The sequence below is a fragment of the Typopeltis vanoorti genome, chromosome 15 (genome assembly GCF_054136105.1).
Source record: "Typopeltis vanoorti isolate ZY-2024b chromosome 15, IOZ_Tvanoo_1.0, whole genome shotgun sequence".
NCBI classification, from domain to species: Eukaryota; Metazoa; Arthropoda; class Arachnida; order Uropygi; family Thelyphonidae; genus Typopeltis; species Typopeltis vanoorti.
In genome coordinates this window covers 96,096,397-96,120,759 of record NC_143563.1, presented here as the reverse complement: position 1 = coordinate 96,120,759, position 24,363 = coordinate 96,096,397, and the positions used below count along the sequence as shown (strand labels likewise).

The following is a 24,363-nucleotide window of genomic DNA, read 5'->3' as shown; positions in this document are numbered from 1 at the left end:
ATTTATTATCATTTCGATACATAATTTGAATTATTTATATGTTTATGACTGGATAAGTGTCACATTAAAATATGGACACTTATCCATATAAGTCCATAAAATATGGACATTTCCTTCAATAATAAATGATTATCTACAGATGATTTTTTAAAATTATATTAAAATTACAATACTGAAAACAAGAAGACAGTAGATATTTGTTGAAGTTTTTCCGTGTTTTTTTATTTCTGTGAAAAAATATCGACTTAGGCTTGAAGTCCAACTTAATATGCACAGGAGAGAAAGAGAGAGAGAGTGATGGGGTGGAACTGTTTTCAATAAATGTTCCAGACGTTTTTCTGTAGACTCTAAATTTCATCTTTTCTCTTCTTTAAGGTCTTGACAGCAACGTTCTGCTGTGTCGATGGCAATCCTCCACGTGGGACACACCCACAACGGTTAACTACCGGGAGCTATATATCTTCCGTCTCCTTGGAGACCCAGGCGTTTTGCTCGGAGCATACAGTCGCGGACGCCATCTTGGCATTCAAATCCTTTACGAGAGAATTCTAGCTTAACTGAGAGTTCGGGCGAAGGCAGTAACGTTTTCACAACCATAAAATAAACTGATAACGCAATAAACAAGCAATTAAGTTACATAACTTGGCCGTTAAGAGGTCTCTCTGCTGACTACCTTTAGTGCCGGTTTTAAGAGGTTTTAAATTACAACGCCAGTAGGTTATACGATCAGGACGTTCAGCGCCAAGTCTACGCGATAAGAACAAACCACAAGAAATTGAATCTTATTTACTATTTCTCCCTTCAATATACCACTCGAATATTTTTTATTTACTGAATTTTGACTTCTTTTGTCTTTCCGGAAAATATCCTGTTGGATGCATTTTTTTTGACAACGTCTGTCAGGGCGACTGTGATTGATGGACATCTTGAGTGCCTGCCATAACTTTGTGAAGATGGTAGCCAAAGTACTTCGATCGAATCGGCAGCCCAGTTTAATTGTCTTCTTGCCATTCGTGCCTTATATTAGATTCTGAAGTGGGCGCGTATAACTTAAAAGGAAAAGTAGAAATGTTCCACTTAAAAGAACCTTCATGGTATTCAATCAGAAACTGATTTGAGTTTTCTGTTTGACAATTTTATCTGCACTTACCGAAAAAAAATTAATTCATCGGAGCTAAAGATACACGACTAATAATATTTTAAAATAACACTACTCAATAATTGCTGTATGATAAAAGACTCTTTTATCATACAGTTTTTATTTAGACATTAGATATTTGATTGTTGATTTAGTAATTGATTTCATTGTTGTAAAGGAAACTCCTTTTTTTACATTTATCTCTAGAAATCTACACTTCAATCTGGTTTTGATTATTGTTATATCTGGATGTAAAGTTCAGCGATGAAAAATGGCAGACAGGGAAAAAAGTAAGAAAAAAAATTTTTAAAGTAAAAGTGTATACAGAATGGCCTTTTTTTCATTAATAATTTAATTAAATATATGTATTCATTAATTCTTGAGTTTTTGTCTCATCACAAAAGAGACAGTTAAGAATACTAGAAATAATATTTTGCTTGAATATTCTGATTTCAGTAATAGGAGATCCAATCATTATGAGATTACAAATCACCGGAAATCACGATCATTCTACAATCCCCCCCCAACGACCATACCATCCTGAAGATTCAAGAAAAATTTTAGACAACATAACGTTCTCTTTAGCATTCAGCCATTAAAAGGTATACTATTTTATTTTATTTTAGGTGTAAATGTAACTATCCAAAAAATATTATTTAAAATATCAAAATATTATTCAAAATATTTAAAATTATAGTTTACACGACTTTCTATAGTAATTCTAACTGTATTTTTGATCAGAAGTATTATCGTTTCAACGATGATACTTCTGATGTTTCAACAATGACAATGTAAGAATGAAGAATTTTTTAATAACCAAACCTTCAAAAATTAAAAAAAGAAAACTTTAGTTGATATTGTTAAGCATTTTTGTATTAAATCATTTGCCCTTCCTTCTTGGAGGATTAAAGTGGAGATAATATTCAAGTAAAATACTTTCTATGGAGACTAAAATAGGCCTAAAGCAGGATTCTCGATTTATTGAACTATTATACTAAACTTTCATGATATGTATGCTATACGATTCCTGACTTGAATTATCATAAAGAAAAAAAAAAAATAGAATGGCTATAAAAGCAAGCTTATTTTGAAGCAGTGCTACTAACGGTTGGACTTAATGCAATTTAATAATAGAAAACAAATAGAAAAAAAAAAAAAGAAGATAGGAGGAGTATAAGGAAAAGCATAATTTTTTTAATGGTCGGATTGTGCACATGATTTAGAAGCCAATGGAATAAATAAGGGGAGAAGAAGACAACAATTTCAAAACTTACGATGTTTTATTAATTTAACAAAACATCGTGAAATACAAAAAGAATGAAAGTAGAAATAAAAACTCTGTCAATATGATGGCGATATTCGTTTTATTTCATTATTTATTTATTTGTTGGAGTGGAAACCCCTCAACATATATGGGAATTTCGGTTGTCTGTTGGGATTCCGATCGTTTGAATACACTCAGCATAATAATATACAATCTAGTAAAATAAAATATCCAAAATATTATAATAATAATTTTATTGGGAAAAGGAAAGATGGAAGATTTTCCTCGCATAAAGGGAGAAAGAAGGATGAGCTAAGAATTGTTATACGAGAAAGAAGAATTCTAATATTTGACTGCAAACCGAAACAACAACAACAACAAGACACTATGGAATAAAAAAATAAAATAAAATAAAGTTCTTCAAAGAATTAGACATCAGGGAGTATTGAGAAGATTTGTTTTACTTCTGCAAAGAATTGCAGTGAACTTACTTGGAGAATAAAGAAAGATCATTACTTGTCAGTTTGAAAAAAGCATGGAATTTTATACTTAAACACGTCGTTTATTATGCACTAAAACGGAATTGGCTTAATAAAATCTAATGGAAAAGAATGAATTAATCGAACTAGTGAGAAGGGCTAACCAAGTCGTAAAATTAGTAATGAAAAATAATTTTAATTTGTGAGACATAATTTAAGCTTAGAGTGAAAACTTTAAGGATTAATACAAGATAAATACATTATTTCAAGAAATAAGAAAAGAAAAAAAAATGAAAATGAAATCCAGACGGACTAAATGGAATGATGGGAGATAGCAAAGGGCGCAAATCAAAAAATACTTTTTGATTTGCGATTGTACATTGCTGTCATTAAAACAATTAATTGCACAAGAGAGGACGAAAGAAAGAATAAATATATTTGCAACATCCAAAATAATGTACAGGAACTTTCAAACAGATAAGCGAAGCAATAGAAAGATTAACAGTAAATGAATTATTAGATTATAAAATCCTAGAAATCGGTGAAGGACGACAGATGAACCAAAACTGATGAAAATTATCAGGTTTTTTAATCGATTAAATATATATATATTTTTTTGGTAATTATTGATTATCCAAATAAGTTAGGAAGTGAGAGTAGATAATCACAAAAAGGTCCAATTCATAACTGCATTTTGCGTATTCATTTATCAGACAGTTGACTTAGCAAAATTTCAGATTATAAAATAGTGCTATTTTTAGGAAAACAGTTCTATTAATAGGAATTATAAAATCCCAAATTTTATTAAATTCTAAGTAGACAACACTGAGTTTGTTCTTTTGAATAATTTCGAAACATTTTGCTAAATGGCATCCTCTTAAATGTTCTGATTAAAACAAAAATCGAGATGGTTTTATATGTTTTAATGTTAATCTCAAATTCTGAATATCAATAAAATTTATGCAGCAGAATGCTTATGTTTATAGATTTTCGAGGATGATATACCCGCTATGCGAATGTGTATGCTTGAGAGATGACTGAGTGATTATTTGTGGTTTTTATTGTTATTTATTATAACTGACATTTCAAAAGTGGTCTTATTGGGCAATATATCAACATATTACTATTTCAACAGCCAGTATTTTAATTTATCGCTTTATTTTTATTTTTAAATAATAAACTTGAAATTGGGGGGGGGGGGGGAAATAGGAGAAGAGAAAAGAATCAAACCTGACAGATTGAAGGAATTTATGTAATGCAAAAAATAGGAACAAATATTATCCCCTCTCGTTTTCTCTCTCTTAGAAATGTTAAGTAATAATCAATAAAAAAGATTATTACTTTTAATAACAGTCGTATAGTCTTAATATATTGTCTTATAGTCATTACAATAATTATAATAATACTTATTGATAACAATAGTCTTACCGTCTAATGTATATTAGACTATAAGATTGTGTATTAGTTATAAGTCTTATAGTCTACTATGCAGTATACTGAAGTAAACAGTCTTATAATCTAATGGCTTGTTCTCCAGAAATGCAAGTAAATAAACGAACTGAAAACATTACCAATAATTATTGATAATAATATTCTTATAGTGTTAGAATATAGTCTAAAAAGTATAAATAATATTACTACTACTACTACTAATAATATAATAGATTTATTTACTTGGCCTGTTTTTAATGTTTTAACTTCTTATAATGACCTCTTCACTGTATTTGTTTTGATCGATTTTCATTCTCTCTCTCTTTCTCACACACACACACTTTTGTTATTATCATAGTTCTCTGTTATAGTTCACAAAGTGTTTGGTGGTTTTGTTTATTTTTTTTTGATCGATAAATGTTTGTATTGCACGCTACTTTTGTTTGGGTTAGTTCATAACTAATGTTAGAAAAAAATCATAGAAATTTTATATTAATAAAAATGACTTATCCAACTAAAAATCAACTTATTTACATTTCCGTTAAAAATATGTTCATTAACAATAAGTTTTTATGATAGATTTAGTAAAAATCATTAGTATTATAATATTTTTTCTAAAGTTGACATCTTTTTTATTTTTATATAATGAAAACAATGCATAAAATATTCCTAAAATTTAACTTAGTACATAAATATTTTATTTTAAACTTTTACACAGAAAATTATCACTACAGGAGTTTTTTGGATTACTAGTCAACATTTTAGATTAAAATTGACAAATATTTCCAAGGAGTTCAGAGTATATTGTAAAGAATATAACAGTATTCTCTGAAATCTTCGCCAAATGAAAAAATATATATACAGTAATCAAGAAGAAATTTACGCGTCAGAATTTTAATTTTAACTTATTTTACTTCTTACTTCTTTACCTTGCTCTTATGACAATCTCTGAATATTCTTCAAAAAATAAATATGTAAAACTACTGATGTGTGGTACACTGCCTTGTGTTGGTACTTACAGAACATGTTGTAATTGCATTTAAGATAAGCACCATAGTAAGGCTGAGAGATAAACATTACAATACCAACGAGTGTCAAGTAGACTTAAAATCTTTAAGCATTCTGAAAGAATTTAAAGAATGTTCAGGCCTATAAGAAGGATTACAGACAGGAATGAGAGATGTCTTGGGAGATGAATCCAAAGATAGCAAAGGAACAGAGCTATTTTAAAGATATCAGGGGAATATCTGTTTCAAAACCGAAAGGAAAAGAGACCCCATAAGGAATATTTTGAATGTTTAGAAATCTTTGAACTACTTCTGGGTATGTAAGAAAAAGACTGTCGATTCACTGGAAAACACAAGCTCTGACGAGACACAAAAACTTTCCATATGAAGTGTTTAAATTATTCCAGCAAAGTTAAATAATGTAAAATATTACCTACAATCTCATAAAAAATTATTCATAGACGCAATTAATCCAGATTAAGTAATACGACACACATTTCTTTTTTAATTAATAAAGTTATATAATGCATTGTATCAAGTATTTTTTAAAGCCATCTCTGACTTCTATTTAACAGAAAAAATCCGCAAAATATGTGCACTGTTAAGCTTCTGTTTATTATTCATTCATTCATTTGGAAGCAGGGCTTGAACGATAAATGCAAATGGTGCCAGAGGATCAATAAGAAATGAAGGTATATTTTCTGCAGTTTTTGAAACTTTTCAGTCATGCAGAAACGATTTATACATTACTCTGACTTCTATTTCACAGAAAAATTACATTAGGAAAAGGTTTAGGCATCATAACCCTGTTTAAAACTCTGCATAGCCATTTATGCAAAGCATAACTATTCTATCTTGATGTATAACGTATTCTACAGAGACCTTATATATATATAAATATTATATATACTTATATATAAATGTAAGAATAAATATTAAATATATTCTACACATACATTATTATATATTATAACTATTACAGGTTATTATAACTATTATTATACAGATATGTATAATATATTCTAGAGCCATTGCATACTATAACTAGTGTACAGAGATACTTTTGGATGGTATAACTATTCCAAAAATATATGCAATACATTCTACAGAAATGGTATAATATAACTATTCTACAGGGACACTATGTATATTATAATTATTCCTTATAATATACACGTGATGTGTATAATATATTCTTCAGAGCCATTGTATAATATAATACGTAAATCATATAGTATATGATAGAATTATTTTATACATGTCTCTGTTCCAGAGGTACATTGCTGTACAATATAAATACTCTACAGAGGCACATTGTTGTACAATATAAATACTCTACAGAGGCACATTATTGTACAATATAAATACTCTACAGAGGCACATTGTTGTACAATATAAATACTCTACAGAGATACATTGTTGTACAATGCAAATACTCCATAGAGACGTTATTCTGATATAAATACTCTGTTGAGTATTTATATTGCAGGCATTGTAGACATTGTTTTACAAGATAAATACTTCATGGATATACTGTTCCATTGAGACATTGTTCTATAACATAATTATTTCACAGAGAGGTTGCATAATATAATCATTTTTCAGAAGCACTATTGCACAATATAAATACTCCACAGAGACACTGTTCTGCGATATAAATACTCCACAGAAATATATTGTTCCACAAAGATATTGCTGTGCGATATACCTTTTTTTCTCAGAGACGTATAATACAACTATTCTCAAGAGACATTATGTGATGTATATGTGATGTCTCTTGAGAATAATAATTGACAATATCTCTTGAAAAATAAATACACACAGAGATATACTGTTGCACACACTACTCCGACGCTATTTCAGCTCCTTATATTTTACTATATGAAAGAAAAACAAAACAAAACAGCTAATCTCTTTAAAAAGATGTTGCACTGGTGGATAGGGAACGTAAACATTTTTAAATAGATAGATGATCCGATCTGATTATATAATCAGTTCCAAAACAAAAATCTGGGCTTTATTATATATTAAAACCTTAAGTATATTTAAGATTAATTAAGGTAATATGCCGTCCATTTTTACGCGAATGTTCTTGGCATTTTAATAGAGAGAGAGAGAGAGAGAGGGAGGGAGTATATGCTTCGTATATCTGGAAGCATGTATCAGCAAGGATGTAAATTGAATTTAGGTAACAATAAGAAAGGAGAGATTAAGAAAAATCCACTCATTAGAACCGTTTAGCAAGGGAAAGAATATAATATCCTTGCCAAACATTAAGTGGTGCGTTCAAGATGTATGTGATCTGATCGGCTCACAGTTATCGAAGTGAGCAAAAGAATTTGTTGTATCGCAATTTTAATCAAGCGGTCAATTATATATCCTTTTTATGTTGAATGGTCAGTTCGAGGGCAATTATATTTTATCGAGATATGTTAATTACTCCACAGGAACAGTTCACATAAGAAAAACACAAAATATCAGGAGGTACTTTGTTTTGAGTTTTGTTGCCATTGCAACTTAATTTAGCGGAGCTAAGCCTAACTGAAATTTATAATGGCAGTAGAGTGTTAATTTTTAACCAATAGCAGGTCAATATAGGAAAGTAAAAACTAAATTAATTAAAAAAAGATAGCGAAATCATATATCCTACTACATCAATGATATGGAATTCGTTCTGTAATTTTTGTTATTAAAAAATTTATTATGTCGTTTATTCCAGCATACTTCAAATAGTTTTTTTTTTAAATAGTTAGTTATATTTTATGGCATTTTTGTGAGCACCAAAAAAGGTGAGCACCATTCATTTTAAAAAATAGCAGAGAGAACACGAGGGGAGAAATTATGAGAATAATATCAAATTCAAAATGCAGGAATAAAAAAAAAAATAACCAATAAAAGAGACATCAGTCCTAAAATATAGTGATAACTTATACAAAAAACAGTACTGGCTCAAAGTGCAACGCGAAGCTGATACTTCAATTAATTTACCTCCCCCTCCCATCCCAAAACATAATCTATATACCCAATACAATAATTATCAGCCAAATTATCTGTAATTGTGAGAAACGAAGTACATATCTAGTATTAAAAACCTACGAGATAGTCCTAACAATCACTTATACTGCGTACGCAAGAGCATTGGTTAAATTCAAGATACTGCGAATTATTCCCAAGTAACGTTTACTTTTATGCTGTTATATTAAATATGTGTGGAAAATGTCACTTATAAGTATCACAGGTATATAAGTTTGCCATCTCGAGCAAGTTTAGTTCCTAATTACATATTACGATCTGTCATTATAATTACTAATGAGCAACTGCAGCCATAATTCAATAGACTTGAAGGAAAGCCTCCCGCCGTACATCTCTGACGAGTCCATTGTTACACACCCACGCACATATAAAAAAAGAAATCTTAAACTGAATTTTCTTAATAAAACTGAAGAAAATCGATACCATAAATGCAATACAGCTCACGTCATACCAATATGGCCGCCTTGTGTTTGTGTTAGTGTCCCATAAATTACAAAGGGCGGCCAGCGGTGTCCCCGCCTGTCGGTGGTACTTAGCTGCACTTCATCATGACGTCTGTCCTTATTTAGAAACGGCAAAGGTGATTGGTTAAAGTGAAAGCATAGAAATAGAACGTGGTCAGTAGCTCTGAGAGCGTGACAGAGTTAGTCTTTCTAGTAAACTGCTTTCCCCCCTTTCAAACGTGATCTATTTATAGAATGTGACGTCATAAGTTAGTTCAATGTGTAGTTTTATGCGACTGGAATCACCGAGAATTTATAAATTTCTAATACTTCGATAAGAAACGAATTTATCGCAAGAACTGCTGTAGACCGGCAAAGAACATACAATAAAGTAATTGACTTATCTATTTAAATGCATTTATAATCTTTTAATGCGTATATTGGCAAACTTGAAACAACGAGAGATATAAAATCTGATTAAATCAACTGTTAAATGGTTATTATTATTATTATTTAAAAAAAATAATAAAGTTAGCTTGTGTAGATTCCTGTTATTTATTTTCATATTAGTTTTCTTATTTTGTTTATTTTCATCACGCATCTGTAAACTAGGTTTAATCTGTTAAACAATAACACATTCCCACCACGAAATTGTTGTAAACCTATGGAACAGCGGGTGGGTTGAGAGCAAAGTAAAGAAACGAATTCAACTAGTTTCAATCAATTTACGCTGGTATTAAAACTGAAATGACAATTAAAATTAATAGAACCAGATTTTGTTACTTAACAAATTTTGAAAGTTTTTTAAATTTAAAGTTGGACGTGGAGTTTACTGTAAAAAAAAAAATCCAAACTTCGTAGACGATTCAGATCTTTAAAATTATTCGAAAATTATTAGTATTACGTATAGCATTAAAAAAACTGTTATCCTCAATGCGAATTAATTTTTTTCAAAAAAAAAGTATGATTAATCGTAGGTCTGCTCTCTCTTTGTATGTGTGTGTACGTGTGTGTGAATTTCACGATTACGAACTACACCCTTCATAATCACGTGTTTTTGGATTCAATTGCAGTCGAAAGATTATGAATTATTACATAAATCCTGTATTTGTTAAACAGCCACCCAGGATGGCATCATGCCTGTCTGTTGCGTGTTCTCCTTTTTTTTTTTTTTTTTTTCCCTGCCTTGTGAGAGCATAAAACCTTATCATTACCTTCATTTGAACTTTCTTAAGTCATTATTAAGCGCACATTAATATAATATAATATAATCAGAAACACTCTTCCACACAAAAGTATTGCACAGGATAGAAAGTAATATATATTTTGTGAATAGACATCGTACGCTATATTCCTAAATATTTTGTTTCCTATTTATACTGAAACGTCTTAAATATTTAACCGATGTCTAACCGATGTCTCCTTAGCAATAATTGATGTGAATTTCTTATTATTTGTTTATAGTATGCGTTGGAAATACTCTTGAAATAGAAAATTTTACAGTTAGGTTCAACTTTCTAAGCTAAAATAAACATCAAAGATAAAAACATTAACAGAATTAAAATAAATGTTTTCAGAAAACTAGTTAACGGATATTTGCCATTAATTTCCTATTCCTTGATGCTGAAACAATGGAAACCAACAATATTTTAGCATAAAAGTTATATATTATGATTAGTTTGATGCGCAGTCGAAAAAGAAAATAGTTTGATTTCCGGTGTATTCTTTCTCTTGAGAAAGTAAAACCTTCTCCGAGATACCGCTTACAAATTAGAGTTCTTCTGGCGGAAAACGGTTAATGAACTACTTAGTTTGCATATGATAACTATTAGATATATCATTAACAAGTTTTAAGTACATGAATTATGCGCGTTTATAAAATTACGATTTTTTTTTTTTTTTCATTTCAGGATCTTTTCCTGTTATTAATTTCAAGTTATCCATTTGAAATTTAGTAAGTAAATCAGGGTTGATCGTTCCACTGAAAATTCTTTGTTGCTGCATTATAATTTTAAATTACAAATTCAATTAAAATTATTAAATTAATTATCATTACATTCCTTATGGACTGGCTAAAAGGGGCGAAGCAAGAATGCTTTTCATCTTCCCCGTTATCTGTAGAGAACAGTGTAGGGATAAGGTGTTATTGAGTTATTAAAGCTCTGATCATGGCAGGAGGGTAACAGCAATAGCCGAGCCTCAGTTAGAACTTCATTGGCTACAGTATTGGATTGAATGAATCAATCGCCGCATCTCACGGTCGACTGATTCACTCTACCAATAATAATCTTCCTAAATGAATTATCGTTGAGGGATAATCAAAATTAAGACTTATTATATTTAAACATATTTGGTGTTTTTATTAATAATATCAAATCATTAATGATATTTGTTTTTTTATTTCTCGGTTTATATAAATAATATTAATCTTTTCACTTAATTTTTGATTTCATAAATGAAGTTCGTGTTTTTTGCAGATAAATTTACTGAATTGACCAGGAAGTGTCGCATTTTTGCCAAGATCATTTAACAAAACAAAACAAGGACAGATGCACGGGCAAGTTTTCCTTCTCTGTCTGTCTCTCTCTCTTTTTTTTCATTTAGAACAGAGCATAATCTATAATTCATGTGACAGCCTATAGCGTCTGGCGCCACCTATGCTAATATGCTTAATAAATCTCTGATCTTTAGTTGAAATGTTACAGATGGGGCATTTCTGAAGGGGGAGGAACGGAGTACGGAGAAAGAAAGCTAGAGATGTGCTATCTTATCTAGTCATTCCAACAAAAGAGGAAGAGGAAAAACAGCATATTTTCTCCATCTTCTATTGTTGTTATTAAACAGACACAAGATGAAACTCGACAAGCTATGAATTCGAATTTCTACATGGATGTCTGTGAACGACTTGAAGGTATATGACGTTTATCGTCCGATGTGCAACCACAATCCTGTTTATTGGAGGCTTGAAGTAGCTCGAAAAAACAGTCCATGTTTGGTTTTACTCGTGATACTAATGTACTAGCGGCTTGTATATTTTCGTAGGTGGGATTCACGTCAAATAAGAATAATGTTATTATCAGGTATCATATATGTTAACATGAAAGTCGTTCTTGTGCAAATCTTCGACGAATATGCACTTCCATATAGTCAAAATTACTGGAATTCGGGAAGCCAAGCAAGTTTGATGTCTTTCTCAGTCACTTTGCCTGAGTTTGAAGCGATATTTTATGAGCGCTTCCTATCGCTTCAAAACATGAAAGCAACGCATCTCAGCCTACTTTCAGTCATAAAAACACGGTTACTGATCAAATGTTTATATTTTTAAAGTAAAGGATATGCAAGTTGATTTTTCGTTTAGTAGGTAGCAAAATTTAAATAAATAAAAAGTGATTTTTGAAAAACGCTAAATTGTGTTATGTGTCAATAATGACGCAATAATAAGCTCTGCGAGCTTCTTTTCATTGTTTGTTACACGCAACAATAAAGTGCAAGCTTCGTAAGTTTCTTTCATTGTTTGACATGTTAGATGCGTAACAATACAAATGATTCACTAATTACATGCTTGCAGATATATTAATGCATTTAATCGTTTCTTTTATGGAATATTTCTTAGAATTAATTTTCTGAGTCCCGATAAAGATCTGAATAGCATATAATTGTGTAGTACAATGAGAAAAGAAGGGAAAAAGACAACATATAATAGATGATTTTAAGATGTGTTTAAATCTTTTGATATAATCACAAGAAGAGATTTAAAAAGCAAATGGAAGATTCTAAACCGAACAAAAGAAATAAATTGACTTGTTCTGGATGTGAAAGCCGTAAAAGAGGTTTAATGTAAGTAATGATAAGTGCATTCTAGTAAGTTATTACTTCTATAGAAATAGAATAAAGAAAGAAATGGAAAAAACGAATGGGTTGGGATCAAAAAAAAAAAAAAAAAAAGCTTCCGTAGCGAAGTGAAGCCATTGTTGGTTCAGTATGTGGGAAGCATTGCGGGCATAGACTCTACATCACCCTTCTCTCACCACAGCCCCAAGGGTCCGCGTGCATAGAAATGGTTGTTTAAGTACAATTAAGGAGTAGGGAAGGGCGTGATTTAACGTTTGCTCGAATGACTCGGAGAGAAAGCTTTCGTCAATATTTTTCGACCACACTAAAGCTGGTGTGTTAGATGCAGACGTCTTCATGTTCTGAAGCAGTGACTGATGGCTTCCTTTCAACTGTTTTACAACATCCCAATGCCTGTAGCCTATTGATGTTTCGGTACCCCCCCCCCTCCTCTCATTTTCTCTCTCTCTAAATGCATTCTCATAAACTGGATGTCATATCCTCAAATTTGGCAAGTTTATAGACAGTTAGGATGAGTGGGTACAATAATGAAGATTTCCCCCCATCTGTTTATTTATTACGATAGCTTGATGGGTTAAGCAAATATCTGTCTATTGGTATGAGGAAGTTTTTAGCGTCCATTTATATTTCTCTAAATTCCTACATTCACTTTGGCTGCATTAAAATATTTTTTTTTTTAAAAAAAACCACTCTGACTTTACGACTTATAATGATCCATTTTATTATTATTATTTTATTATTTCTTTTTTAGCATTTAAGATCTTTAACAACGAGTTTTCTGTATGTGTCAAAACTATGCTTGGTGCCCATCCCTTTCGATTCAAGTAAGTGGCTTTTACGCTTGCAATCAACCATATGTTAAGAAATCCACATTCTTCCTAACTAAGGGTATTGTGTTGTAGTGATTGACTTCGTTTTCTAGAGACATAAATCTTCTCCACTTGACAAATCACAGAAATAAATTTGGACTGACAGAATGTTTCAGCTTACACACAGCAGATGTATGAGGGTTTCATAATAAGCCATTGACACATTCCACACTCAGGGATGACATCAAATTGGGAATAGAATTGGCACCGTGAGAAGGAGAAATTAAGGTATCTATAGCCTTCAAATTAACATAAGCGTTCTCTAGCAATATGTAATTTTAAAAGTCTTAAGTCAAGAAAATTGCTACACTTTTCTAAAAAATTTAATAAAAAAATATTATTAATTAATTTTACATACTTAGTATTGAATTGAACATCGATGTTATGTTATATTAACATCTCCATCCAACAGTTTTATTACTAAATTTCAGGAACCCAATTACAAAGAAGTTAATGAGACAGATAAAAAGAAGACACACATATATATAAGATATGAGAACTTAGAAAAAAAATATAAAAAAGGTGACGTCATAATAATACGTGAGTATTATTGTACTTTTTGAAATTAGCAATGATCATTTACTTCCCCTTTTACAACTTTTTTATGTTTTTTTATTAAATTTCTCTTTCTATTTTTATTTGGTGTTAAAAAATCTTCTAACATATTAATAATAAAAACCAATTATACTGAAATTTAATAAAGTTACATTAGTATTATAATATTTATTTCATAAAAATAATACTTTATTTGTATATACACTACCAGTTATTAACATACATTGATTGCATTAGAAAAACAAGTAGAAACTTTATTAAAATTTTGGAAAAAAAAAAGACTGTTGAATAATTATAGGCCTTCTACTCAACTAATGTCACAAACTGTAACCCTTTTCCTTCTCCAAAAATATCACATAAATCATGGACGAACTATCATCAACACCCTTAAATCCCATGCAAACTTATCTAAAAAATAAATTAAGTTTTTGATCACTGAATGCTTATTTTACGAGTTATGACAAATTAGGCATGCTTTTTTACACATTTCTAGCAATAAAAGAAGCAATAATATTTATAATTTCATTCCTTCTTTCGAACACTGCAAAACCCAAACAAAGGAGGTTTTCAAACAATACAAAGTGTTGCATTGTTTGAAAACCGCGTGGCTCTGATTCGTTCGATTTTTAATTCTATCCACTTGAACTATCACAAAAACAAAAGACTTGCAGTTCCTACTTTCTATGTAGTCGGCACGTATTATAAAATACTTGCAATGAACTTTGTACAAAGGTTTCAATGGAAGTAATATTATATGTAAATAATATGAAAAACTTGCAGACCGATAGAAGAATTATGTTATTATTTTACTTCTTCAAACATACGAATCCTCTTATTTTTATATCATATGTTAATAACAATAGCAAGTACCTGCTGGATTTCTGTTCACGACATAAACTAGTCATTACTAACACCAGGTGCCAAGATAAAGATATGCACAAATTCACACAAAGAAAAGACATAAGAAGAAAAAAAAAATTGGGGGGGAAGCTGACTATGTTATTGTTGATAGCGAAATCTTCATAGGATACAACAGCATAGAAAGGATTTGAAATTGGAACTAATCTTCACTTAGTTTAAAGCAAGATGAAAAGGAATATCATATTAAAAAAGTAAATTATGTAGGTAAAGTTCAGCAGCTTTTTAAGGAACTAGATTGAACTATAGAATAATATTCAGGAAAAAAAAATGAAAGAGTGGGAACAAGAACCTTAAAGTCTCAGTACTCAATCGTGAAGAAAACAATGATCGGCCAGGGAGGCGTATAATGGGGTTATCTGCAAGAATAGTAAAATCATAACGCCATAGTGTGCTCAGGGGGGGGAAATAGGAGGCCCTGAAAAGTAAGAAAACACATCGAAAATTCCTATCAGGTAAGTCAGCAGCAGCCCTGAAAGAATACAGAGAGATCTAAGACAGCGAAACGATGTGTGAAAGCAACAATACAAAAATGGAAAGATTTTGACTAAAAAAATTAAAAAATACAGAAGATGGATATCAGGAAATTGGCGAAATGTTTTGGAGGCTATTGAAAAGCTTAGAAATGAAATAAGGAGTACCGGGAAAGGAATTCTGTTCTGTTTCATGCATAGAGTTACGCTGTACCATGCAGGCTTTCGAAACCATATCCGACGGAAACGGAATACGGTGGCTAATATTTATTTCCCCGCTCTCCTATGTCTATATATTGCGTGTGTTCTTCTAAGCTTGTTTTGCGGGATGAGAAACCAAGTTTCTGTCTCCGTATGAGACCGACTAATTCACCTTCAAATGAAAAGCCCTGATGAAGGTATTTCGCATCCTAGACGAGATTCAAACCCAGCTCTTTCCAGCCAAAGGGCATCGAAACCGACTCAACTATGAAAGCTCCAAACAGCAATTAAAGATGATAAAAGTGACGTGAAAACTGAGGATGATGATATTATACATGTCTGAAGTAATTGCTTTGAAAGATTGCTAAAAGAAACAAGAAACGAAGGTACAGAACAAATGTACAGAAGAATGAAAGGAATGTACAGAACAGTAGTACAAAATATTCAAGAGGAATGAGGTCAGCAGTACTTAAAAACCAAAACTGTGGGAAGACAGCTGGAGCAGATGACATTCGATCAGAAATTCTCACATGTGTTTGGATAATTGGATTGCTGATTGGAGTTAAGCTCTCCCAGTACTCATCTATATAAAAAAAAAGAAAGAAAGAAAGAAAAAAGCAAATAAAACCTAAAGTGAGAATTATAAACAGATATTTTCCTACTGAGTATTCTAGATAAGATTGCACAAGAATACATGAGAAAAAAACTAAGAAAAAATGTAGAAGAGAAATCTGGGGAAGAACAAACTGGGTTCGGACCAAATAGTGGTCGTAAGGATGAGATTTTCACTTTAAGACAAATATTTGAGAAATCATGGGAATATAACAAAGATCTGTACTTAGCATTGTAGACCTGGAAAAGGCACCCAGATCTCGCTTTCAAAACACTACAGTTATATTATATGGCGTAAACAGGACATTATATCCAGTCATACATAGTTTATATTTGAGCTGTAAATCAGCAATTAAAATCGAAAAAGATACAACAAGGTGGTTTCATGTAAAATCTGGTATCTCCACTGTGATTCATCATCTACATGGATCGTATTATGAAGGAAAGTAGTATCAAACCTGCCATCAAACTTGGAGATGTTGATCTCAGCTCTTTACTTTAAGTAGGTGATATTATACTCATAAACAAATATAGTACAAGACCGCGGGATTCTCTAACTAAATTAATTAATTGCTGCAGTAACTCTGCCACGAAAATCAGCAATAAAAAGGAAAAGACTATGAAATTAGAACACTAAAAATATCAACTAAAAATTCTGAATGGAAAAACCTATAGAACAAGTAAAATTTCTGTTGTTATGGCACAATATTTAGTGAGGCATAATAAATACGAAAATAGTCAATAGAACGAACAAAGCTGGGTATAGTGGAGAGACAAGTAAATAAATTTGTACGGAATAAGAGTTTAGAAAAAAAATATTAAACTAACTATATATACGAGAGTGTGCAAACTAATTTTAACTTTGGATCTGAGAGTTGATTTAGAAGTAAAATAGTTGATCAAGATATGATTGTTCTGAGGATAAATTAAGGAAATGAATGACATCAATGACAGAACCATGTTAAATACAAGGAAAGTAAGGCAGGAAGAACTTGGCACTGTTTACCATTCAAAGCTAATCTAGTGATGTGGCCAGTTAAACAGAACGTACAGGTTAGCAAAATAAGTGTTCTTTGAAAGGATGGTAGGAAAAAGACCCACAGGAAAGCCAAAATTTAGGTGGATTAATAATGTAGGAAGTGTCTTAGAAGACCGAAATGTACGATGCGACAATATTAGCGTTCTGAGATATAACAGACTAATTTGGAGGAATATTGTCTAGAGAATGATGTAAAGTTTTCATGTAATATTATCATGGTATTCTGTACACCTTTTTAAGCTAAAGTTTTTAAGACAATATACTCATCAAGATGATGAGTATTTTGATATAATGATGATAATTAAAATCCTATGGATTACTCAATTGTCTAGTACGAGGGATCATACAAGTGCTGCGTGTATCGAGAGATTTATCACTGATTGAAAGAATAGTCGAAATGTCTCAGAATGGATGGATTATATATATTAATTCCGCTTACTTAGGCAAGTTAAACATTTGTTAATATTCTCTCGGCATGCCGGTGAAATGGAAAGAAGAATTAAGTACAATATTATCCATTCTATCTAAAGGGTGCACATTATCACAACTGTTATTGATTATCTCGTATTTATCATAAAGGAAAGTATCACTAAAACGGATATCAAAATTGGATATGTTAATCTTGGATCTATTTTATGTAGATGATGTTATGCTCCTCAACACATCTAGTGCAAGTCTCCAGGATTCTCTAAGTAAATTGAGTAACAGTTGCAATAAATTTGATATGTAAATTAGCAATAAAAAGACAATGAAAATAGGTAGCAAAATAGAAAAGTTCAGCTGCATTCTCAATGGAGAACACCTAAATAAAACATTTCAGCTATTTAGGCACAATTTTTAGTGAAGATAACAAATTAAATACGGAAATAGACAGAATTAGCCGGTATGGTAGAAAGTCAATTGATTATATGTATACAGAATAAAAAAAAAATTAGTGGAAACACTAAATTAGCTGTATACAAGACAGTGTTCAAACTAGTTTTAAGTTATGGATTGAGAGTTGGGTTAGAAATAAAGCACTGATTAAAAGATTAGAGATCATAGATATAAGAGTTCTGAGAAGAATTCGGGCTGTGAACAGATGGCATCAATGGCAGAATCATGTTAAAAATGAGGATATTAGGAAAGAACTTGACATCGTTAGAAGTCAGAAATGTGTTAGCAGAGCTAATCTCAGATGGTATGGTCACTTAAACAGAATGGGACAGAAAAGATTAGCAAAACAAGTTTTTTTTTTGCCAGGAAAAATACCCATAATGAGACAAAGATTTAACTGGATTGATGCAATAAAAAGTGCCTTAGAAGACAGAAATATAAGATCTGACAAAATTGGAGACCTGACAAGAATTGAGAGGAAAATAATCGGTAGCATCTTAGTAAGCATCTATTTTTTTTTTTTTTCACGTAATTCTGTCATAATATCCTATATAGCCCCATCCCCTCGAGGATGCCTGTTAGGAATCCGATGAGAATATCTATTCTTAAATTGGGAAGGGATAAAAATAGGCATGCAATTTGTTGGCTTATTTTATGAACGATGTAAAGAAACACATCATGGAAGATGTTTACAAAATTTCTCAAACATTATTTGAAATGTAACAAAACAAAACATTACAAAAAGTCGTATTAGCGAAACATTAATTAAATATGAGCATTAAAATAGTTTTTTATCATTATTTTGCACGTATATATGAGGAGAAAGGGATGAAAAGTTGAGAAAACATACAACAAAAATAACTGGTTTGTGCAACAGGGGAAAGACTTTTTTTCTCAGAGGATTGCAAATGATGCAGCAGTGTGTTAACAAGTGTATAACACTTCGTGGGAATATGCAAAATAACGTGTATGTTACATTCAGTTCCTTCATGGTGATTATCACAACTTTCTAGCCCTCCTCCGTCTTATTTCTTATGTGCCCACTTTATTCCTATGACTGCACACAAGATTCAGATACCTCCAGGGAAGAAATACATTCCTGGTTCGTGACTCCCATTTAAAGCTTTCTCGAATAAATAACCACAAATCTGTAAGCATGCATTTTGAACGAGATACAACATATAGTTATCATGTTATCACAGTCCAGTTTTATCCCCCCCCCCACCAAACCCATTTTTTCTTCAGTCTTACATTAGACAAGATGAGATTCTTTTTTTTTTTTTTTTTTTTTTTTTTTGGAAGGGGGTATTCTAACGTCGCATCTCTGTTGGCATAAACATATTACAAATATCTCTTCTTCAGCATCAAAGAAATTTGGTTTTCTCTTTACTTTACCACCCGAGTAGCTATTAACCCTGTACATTGAAAACTGTTCTCACATCTGAAGTTACGCCCGTAAGAGTTCCCTAAAACGTATTTGACTCAGAAGATAGCAATTAGGTTGATTAACGGTCCGTCTCTACTAAAATCACTATTATTTATTTATTTATTTTTTTTTTGTCAAGCAGATATTCACTTTCTACTGCTTGCATTTTCTTCAAATATTTCTATGTTCATTTTTCGACAGAATTTCATGACAATAGAAAATGAAATTGTTATTTTCACTCCGATAATATTTTGTCGTGTACCAATTCACATTCTTATTTTTGCAAGGTGCAAGTTCATATGCAACCAAACGGACAATAAAATGTTCCATATAATATATATATATATATATATATGAATACAAATGTTTCAAATGTTTACAAATATGTACTCGCTCTCTCACCCACACCACATTTCAAATAACCCAATTTACTACTAGCTGATTGTTGAGTTCCGGTATCATTAGGACACGATATTGGCTTCATTATTCAAACCGCTAACGGCTTTCACTGGAAATTTCATTTTACGCGAAAGGTGATGGGAGTTCAGTTACAAACAAAAGAACTCACAATGCAGCTAATTGCTTTTCGTAAAGAAACACAGCTCTAATTATTTGTATGCATCTTTGGATGGTTGTTAAACATCCGAAATTTGAATTAAGAACTACATTTATATACTCAAACAGTGGATTTATAACGAAGTACTGATTAAGGGGGGAAAAAACCCGACTTGAGTCGTTTTTTTTTATTTTTTAATTAAATAGAAAGGAGGAATTGGGAATTTTATAACACCAAGCTAAAATCCATGCTTCACTTAATAAGAGAAAAAATAACAGAGTACTTAAGTTACACAGTACTTAATTTCTTTAAATTTGATATTTCTGTAGTTCTGAAGATGTACTCTTACGGTATAAGGACCACGTGGTTATGCGATGAGGAAAACACTGTACGTTATACAATGAATAACGTATAGTGTTTTACTCCTCGCATAATGTGATTCTTATACCAAAAGTTAGAGTACTTCTTTCTCTGAAAGACACGCAGTCTTTTAAAGTATAACATATGCAAAATAAAAGAGAAATGATGAGCAGAGAAATTATGATACTAATTAATGATATGTGGTTTTTATTATCTCTTACCAAAGAAAACTCTTCGGAATAATAATAAAAACCTATCGTAAAATGTAGTATAATCATCAGCTAACCAAAAACAACAATATTTTCTTTTTTCTTTCTTTTCAAACGACCCTTTTTGTTTTTACTTTTTAACAAAAATGGTCATTTGATTAAAGATGATAGTTCTTGTTATTCATTATGTTTCGAAAGAATGGCAAATGTTTCCTCAATTATCTCAAGGTTAAGATGCCATTAGCTGTATGTTTATTAGGTCTGTGCATGCTTGCACCTAATCAAGTGTTTTCTGAAACAAGTATTTTGTTTAAGCTCTTAATTTGTATTTCCTCGCTATCCTATAACGTGGTTGTTGGAGGTGTTAGCATGCGTCAAAAGGATGCATGCTGAAGCAAATGTTTGAAACGCATTTATTTAGATTTATCCTCTTTAGCGACATCAAAATATGCTTTTAAAACCATTAAATATTGAATTTAGAATTTATTCTACGTAAGTTTTTGGTGAAGCTTTTGGTCGGATGCAGAAGACAAACTCTAAGATCAAATAAGATGAAAAGGATGCAAAAAATAGGGTCAGAGAGAAGAAAACAAAGAGAGAGAGAGAGGGAGAGAGAGAGAGAGAGAGAAAGAGAGCCCAAAGAAGAATAAAAACTCAAATTAGTTCTTTGGGTAATTTTCTAGTGTCAGTATCTTTCAGACGAATGTATTATGCCTTCGATTCTATGTGTGCCGTGGTTGGTTTGTATGTTTTGAGAGGATAAAACTAAGAAAAACGAATTACTCAGAGTAAATACCTTGTTCGGTATAAAACAGCTAATTTACTCACTTTGAATTGCAAACACCTTATAAATGTTCCTGGCATCTTAGACATTGGTATAATTCGCTTTGACACACATGAGAGCATTTTGGCTTATTTACGCCTTTATCAAATTTAAAATATTTATATTGGCTTCAGGGATTCAGTTTTTTAACAATAGCAGAGTGCTAATTAGATATTTATTATTGAAAAAATTTGAAATTAATTTTAATAATTTCTTCTGCTGTGCTTTTCATTGTTAGATAAATATTAAATTTTTTATATTGTTGGAACATATCTGCATAATATTTTTTGCCATTATATTGCTTTAATATGCTGTTTAAAATTTTCTTTATTCTAATAATATCATTTTCCCCCCCTCTAGAGAAAAGAGCCTTGATGTTGAAGTCAAAACAGCTCAATAAGCAAAATATGCAGATACTTCTAAAAACTAAACTTTCAGGCTTCGATGTGTGTAATTAATTTTCAAGGTAGTTGCAATTTAATTGTTTTTCTATTGTTGGCTTTTGACAATCTCCATTATTCTCTAACGTCATAATGTAAATAACGATTAGAATAAAGTACACTTATATCAATTTTGCTGTGTTATGAATCATACTGACATGCATTCGAATAAAAATGTTTCTATGATATAAAGACACAGCAATTACTATGACATATGCCCCTTCCCAACCGTTGTTTCTTATAATTATCTAAATGTTTATAGTCTCTATAACCCTTTCACTAAGATTTCAGATAACATTTACCCACGTACACGCAAGAGCCAAAACATTACGACCACACAGCCTGCAACTAAACTGCATGGTTGGCCGGAAACAGTCCGATGGTATGAGGATTGTTCTCATGTACATCACTGGGTTCTCTCGTTCTCACATGGCGACAATATGGCCTGCTGGATCTGAGCTGTTCCAGCAAGACAACGCCTGGTGTCACAAGACTCGCTTTATGCAAGCATTTTCTCTGCTTCCCTGTCCGTTTAATTCTTCTTAAGAATATTAAGTGGAATGCAGTGATTGCCTAACTCAGTCGCTGACCTCCGTGATATGCTGTCTAGTTGATTCAGAATACCTCAGGATACCTTCAGTGCAGTCAATGGCAAGTGATTATCTCGACCAAAGGAAGCCCAACACCCAGCTAGGTAGGTGGTCATCATGTTTTGGTTCACGAGTGTATACCTAGATGTGAAGGCGATTATTCGCAGCATATATAAAAATAAAATATTCTTAAATTGAACAAAGTCTTATATTTGTTTAAAAATACGCAAAAAAGTATTCATTACCGAGACCATCTGTGTTTCAGACATTGTATAGATGCACGACAAGAAGGAAGATCAGTGTAGACACAATTTAACCTTTCATTCTACGCTAAAATACCAACGAAAAACAGAAGCTGAATTCATTTTCCTAACTGTAGCCCATTATTAGATAGTGAAATTTTCTACAGTTTTATTAATTTATTATTATATTTTATTTTTAATTATTTATTTATTTTTTTTTTTTTTTGACATCTACAAATAACTGTTTTCACGTAGTTTGGCTATTCTGGTTGCAGTTTATTGCATGCATTTTAAGTTGTTAGAAACATTGCGAACAGTGCATAACTGGCTCTACTGTGCTTCATATACGATAAAAATGGCAACCAATCAAAAATAATTGACGGCTCGTGGCTATGAATCACTGCCTGTTATCAAGCGAGTGTATGATACTTGACTAGTGATCGGTAGGTGTTGAATTCCCTTCATTACTTAGTTCATACTTACTACCTAAACAGATAGTGAATGGCAGTTGCTAATTGTGCAAAATATAACTAATTGATTGTATAAACACTACCCTATTACATTCAGATAGATAAATATGCTGTCGCACTATTTATTTCAATCATAAATCACGAGATTTTATTGCTACACATATTTTTATTCCTGAGAATTAGACGAGTTCTTGCTCATTATCTAAATAGATTGGAGGAATGTTTTGTGGTTGTCGACCTGCGCTTAAAAAATGTAGTTCCTACAAGAACATTGCATTTAATTTACTGTAGTCTTCCAAGGACGAGCTAAACCTTACTAGGTACCTGTGTCACGCAAAATTTTAGGCATTTTTAAAATTTTTTATTAATAAACTTACTACTCAAGATTTTTGGTTCTTCAAATTCGATCTTACTATGTCCATTTTATTAAAAACGTAGTCTTTTTTTTTATTCTAAAATTATTAAAAGTTCAAAATTATTCAGAATTGTTTTCAAGAACGTAAAAATTATCTGAAGATGCGATCGTCAGAGAGTGTGTAAAAATATAAAAAAAATGGCTTAGTTTATATTCAGGAAAGGATTTTTACAAACATTAATTGATATTTTACTACTTTCCATAATAAGAATCACGGCAGTAGATACTGAGAGATTAATAGGAATGTCATGTTAATATCTTTAATATCAGACTAAAACAATCAGTACTACAACAACACCAATGAAAAGAAATTATCTATGTCATTGATTTTGAAGATGATTAAACAAGGTTCTTCATTGAAAGTCGTAAAAATTCGTTTAACTATTCTTGTAGATTCTTTAACTACGCTTGTAGACGTGACCAAACTTATTAAAAGTTAGCTGTATACATATAACCGACCAGGTCAAGTTGCAAAAAAACATTGAAACAAGGATTGAATAAATGAATAACCGCATCACGATTATTATAAACTGAAGTAAACAAGTATGGCATCTTAAAAAACCTGTCCTTCACTGTATACTGAATATAAGATCATAAAAAAAAACTGCAATTATTTTTAACGCTATTTTACATTCATTTTTA

General features: G+C 31.3%; 1 protein-coding gene and 1 long non-coding RNA gene across 2 annotated transcripts in view; one reads left to right on the top strand and one right to left on the bottom strand.

Moving 5' to 3' along the window:
• Window positions 1-24,363, bottom strand: part of LOC150099003 (homeobox protein abdominal-A homolog) — a 101,006-nt gene that overhangs the window by 58,103 nt on the left and 18,540 nt on the right. The window lies entirely within an intron of this gene.
• On the top strand, window positions 1,311-22,129 carry LOC150099004 (uncharacterized). Its single transcript, XR_016549554.1, has 4 exons — window positions 1,311-1,428; window positions 1,595-1,740; window positions 13,948-14,056; window positions 21,925-22,129. It is a non-coding gene; the product is annotated as an uncharacterized LOC150099004 (long non-coding RNA).